The following is a 5,118-nucleotide window of genomic DNA, read 5'->3' on the forward strand; positions in this document are numbered from 1 at the left end:
AAAAAAAAATAAATAAAATTTAACGAATATTAGCAAAATTAAATAAAATATAAATGGCGTTGATGACCAATGAAGTTTGGCGCCAATAAACAACCAAACAAACAAACAAACAAACAAACCTCCAAAGTTTATTTTAGACTGATTTTGATACATTTTTTTTTTATCTCTGAAAAACGTGCGGTATGTTCGATATTTACACTTTAATATAAGCAGTACATTAGTTAAAGTATCGTATCAACAGTAGTATCGATATTTTAGTGGTATCACAAGCAGCTTCAACTCCCGAAGGGAGTTGAAGTTATTGCGAGGGCTTTAAATAACTAGTTGCTTGTTACTCTTCTTATTTATTGTAATAAAAAATTAAATGTTATGTAACCTTAACATTTAACATGTTAGATATCTACAAATACAAAATCGTAACCTTCACAATAGACTTTGTAATAGTTAATAGGTTGCTTAAACACTTAATGTCCAATTTATATCAAAGCCATCGCTAAGATTGACTATAAAACCTCAAGATTGTTACGAATCATCACAAGTTAATGAAACCAACTGTCAATGACTACTCTCAACATAAAGCCCACCTTTCACGATTCATTATTGAAACATAGATCCCTGTCCTTTAAGGTGATTATAAAGTATAATTGTTGGTTTTTTTTGTCAGTATTTTGAACTAAAAATGCATGAGTGTTTTCATTTGATATGAACTGAGTAACTCGTGAATTACCTCCCATTAAATGAGCAGTTTATGTGACACTCCTAAACACATTAACCTCCTTTTAGCGTCGCTGAGGTAAACCATAAACAATAAAGTGAACTGAATTAATCATTTATTTTTAATGAGACAAGTGTTTATTTCGATATAACTCTCGACACTTCTACTATTAAAAAAAATATCAAAACAACCAAATGAAAAAGATATTTTATCTCTCTTAATTACTATCTTAGCATTTATATTATATCTAACGACGTACTGATTAGTATGCTGTGTTTAATAGCAACCCAATATATTTGGGAAGCAAGCCAGGGTCGGAATTCATTGAATTTGTCCACGTGGATGAATAAAATATGTGATAGTCATATAAACTTTAAAATAATTTTACTGTATTCTCGACAATATCAATATTAAATATATTATAACGCACTTGTAACATCTTACATTCAATATAATTTTTATAATTATTCTAAAGGAAACCTCAACACTTCCATTGCTTTCATAACAATCCAATGAGTAGCTTTTAAAAAACAACCTATCTTGGCCATTTTTTTTTACTTATACTATTATTCCGTCCTACTTAGAAAGTTCAACGTACGAAAATGAATTTTTATAAAAAATAGCAATTATTATTCATCAATATTTTATTAATTTGTCTCCAGCTCAATTCTATTTTAATCGATGACCTTCAACCCTCAAGTTTTTAACAAAGAATATCTTTATTTTTGCTCTTTTCTTCTTTCTAATTGCCTTTAAACTCGTTAATAGCTTCATTTGCATTGCGTTCAACCTTATTTCATATTAATTTTTTTTGTTCGGCCATTTTCTGACTTAGGCTGTTTCTCTGCCCTATATAGATATGTCAATGTTAGGAAATGAAATTTTCTAAAAATAAATTATAGTAAACACAATACATAGTATTTCGTTGGAATTTAGTATCAATCTGCCTGATATTATTATAGTTTCGGATCTAATGTCTTCGCATTGCTACGAATCCCTACGAGTAGTAAGGGAAATATTCCAGAGAAGCAGCATTATTTCCAAGGTAGTAATATGGAAACTCGGAGTGAGAGTGAATTATTTCTTTATAAAGAGGGGGGGGGGGCGGTAAGGAGAGGAAAAATGAGCGAGGAGCAGCTCAACAGCTCCCTTCGATTACTCACCCCGTTGGCTGGGAATTTCTTTTCCACCTCCTCCATCAATCTCAGCCGGCAAAATCATTTTCTGTTTTATGATTTATATCCGGACCTCACGATATGGGTCCCCTCTGGTTAATCGGAACCATTTCAACCCTCAAAGAGGGTGGGTCCCCTTTTCGGTTAAAGTTTGATATCTCGCCAAATCGAATTTCTGATCGTAACATTGAGGGTTGTTCGTTTTAAATACCGTGAGATTTTAATGTACTTTCGAAGGAATAAAAAATATATAACCGTTCAGATGGATTCAAAATCAATTCTGAGTTTCATATTTAAGTAAATGACCGTATACTTTATATACATTTCTCTGTAACACAAAATATGGTAAAATTATTAGTGGTGGATTATCTAGATTAATTATAATTCACAGAGGGGCTAAACTTGAAAACATTGAATTTTTAAAATAATAATAATTAAAATTTTAAAATATTAAAAATAGTAATAATTTAATAAACTATTTTACTGAACTTATTCCATCATATTGAACTTACGGTAAATTAGAGATTACTTTGTTACAAGTAGATTAAATTAAGATTCTGTAGATCTGTAACAAAGATATTCTTGTAGTTGTGCCATTCTAAAAGATATTGTTTATAACTCTATATAACAGTTTACTGTAGTATGTTGAAAGGAAGCTTGGAGGTAACCAGAGTGGTTTCGAAGAAAATAGATCGGCTATTGGCCGCATTTGTTATCTGAGCCAAAGTAGCGAAAAAAATGTTATGGAATGCAATCTTTTATCTTGGTAGGGTACCATGGAAAAACGTCTCCAGGAAATGAAATAAATTGGTATCTTGTTCCAAGCTCAACAAATTCACTATGTGCACGATGCGAAATACAAGCCATAATGTTTGAGTCTTTAGGAAGGTTGTTCACACATTCTAAATTAAGTCTAGTCTGAGGACCTTGGCTCCACTCTTGTTCAAGATCATCTCACAGAACATCATATTGCGTTTGAACTGGTTATAGGGGGTATATATTGAGCACAATGTACTAGATACTGGCTTATGTTGAAGATGTTTTGATCGTTAAAAGGTTTTTCCAAAACATTAAAGAAGAATTCGAAAATTTCCAGCAAAATGCTCAGATGATTGAACTCTAATGCATAAGATAAGACTTGAAAATATCGTGAGTAAATCATAATATAAACAAAAAAAACCAAATTGGGATGGAAGATTATTTCCAATGAGGTGTAGATAGTTGATTGTAGAGCAATGATTGGAGAAGTTAGTCGGGGGGTGCGGTCAGCAAAGAACAACATAAATAAACAAAACCATATTTATTTATTTTATGCCGACGTTTCGACCTGAGTTTTAGGTCTTCATCAGAGCTATAGAACAAAAGGGATAACAACAACATTTAGAGAAACATAAACATAACTTAGTTATTTCCAGGCGTTAGTCATGATGATTAAAATCGCGGAATCTAGTATTATTTTTGAAATTAAGACGTCTTCTGAACTCCCTTAGTTTTTGGCAGTATAACTTGGAAGTAAAGCATACAGCATCAACATATACTCCAAACAACTACTGGTATGCTATAAAAATCAATCAAAATATTAAAATATATGTCTAGGTTTCTATTAAGGTTCCTATCAAACTACTCATCATTAGAACTAAAAACCATGAGGTATTTTAAATGCAGACCTAATATGTCACAACTCACATCAACATTTAAAATAAAAGACACAAAAAAATTAAAATAGTAAGTCTCACGTCGAAGATGGGTATCAAAGGGCGTTCTTCGTCACACCAAGACAGTTCGATCATTCGTGAAATAGAAGACAGGTCTAGGCAGTAAAATACTAGGATTCCAGGAATATTGATAAATACTATTTCTACTGTTCTCATATTCCTAGAAGATGGCCATAAAGATTCCCTACCTGTGGTCTATCCTCCGAGAGCTGGAGAATTGAAGATCCCCTTCGGGATCCTGGAAGAGCGGCCCTTATGAATGGAATGCTAAGGGTAGGGCAGCTGATATCTCACTCGGTGGGGTCCCATTTATCACAAAGGCCATTTGTTAAAAGTTCCCCCAACACTCTCCTCCGGATCCATCATGTCCCATTTTTTTTCCCTTCTCATTCCCTCTCCTAATACAATATCCTTCGCTTGCCGGGGCTAAAGGTGATGTGCTAGTAACTTTATTTATCTTATCTTATTTACTGGATATTTGCCAGTCTTGTCACTAACCATCACCATCGTTTCAATTTATGCCACGTTTTATAAAAATTGTTGGTTAATATTATTGTCTCATATCTATGTAAACCTTTGTAATATTAATAATAAACTCTTTATTTTATTTTAAACACGTCGCTCCAGAATAATTATACAAAAAATATCGGTTTTAGATACTGTGAATAGCACATGTATTACAAAATATGTAAAAACTGTTCTGTAAGTAATAATAATGTATTTTTTAGACCTTTAAACAAAAAAAAATTGCAGAACAATACTAATTAGAATTAAGAATATTTACAAAATTAACACTGAAGAAAGGTCTGCATATAAGGAAGTATGTCTGTTTTAATTACATTGGAACTTGATGGCTACGAAATTATATAAAAGCGGGATTTGAAGATTGGGAGGGTACCGAAAGTAGGAATAAAATTCCATAGGGAAGAGGATCATTGGTGATTATCTGAAGTTTATAAGAACAGATATCACTCATACGCTGGCTTAGTGATCTCAAAAACGATAATGCTTATGAAGTTGAAATTTTAGTGGTGATTCTGCTTATGCTGTTGGGGTGCAAGTAGTATTTAAAGTAGTAGGATATATCTAGTATATATATCTAGGATATATATAGTAGTGAAGTAGGATTTGAGAAAAAAATTCTTAACCCTATAAATCTTTTTTCTCTTCTACAAAACAAAATCCGACTTAATCGGACCAGTATTACCTAATACATCCATATTTATCTCTAAAATATTCACCAAAGGTTCTCATGTCATATCTTTTTCTTAATATAGAAATTCACAAATAACAGTTTCTTATTGACTTATTAATTAAGATTTTAAAAAACTCGAAAACCATCTAATGGAAAAAAGTAACACAACACATTAATACCAGTATTAACCATTTAGCATTTTTCAGTTCGTATATCTGTGCGTGTTATTATTTAACCTGCGGATAATTAATATATGGGCAACAAAAACTATGTATTATCTAAAATATATATAAATATACATATATAAAATATAAATTA

At 31.6% G+C, this 5,118-nt stretch overlaps 1 long non-coding RNA gene across 1 annotated transcript in view; it reads left to right on the top strand.

Moving 5' to 3' along the window:
* The window catches only part of LOC136796521 (uncharacterized), a 216,001-nt gene that overhangs the window by 209,872 nt on the left and 1,011 nt on the right, over window positions 1–5,118 (top strand). The window lies entirely within an intron of this gene.

This window comes from Halyomorpha halys, unplaced genomic scaffold (assembly GCF_000696795.3).
Source record: "Halyomorpha halys isolate HHAL.00 unplaced genomic scaffold, Hhal_1.1 Scaffold110.1, whole genome shotgun sequence".
Taxonomy (NCBI): domain Eukaryota; kingdom Metazoa; phylum Arthropoda; class Insecta; order Hemiptera; family Pentatomidae; genus Halyomorpha; species Halyomorpha halys.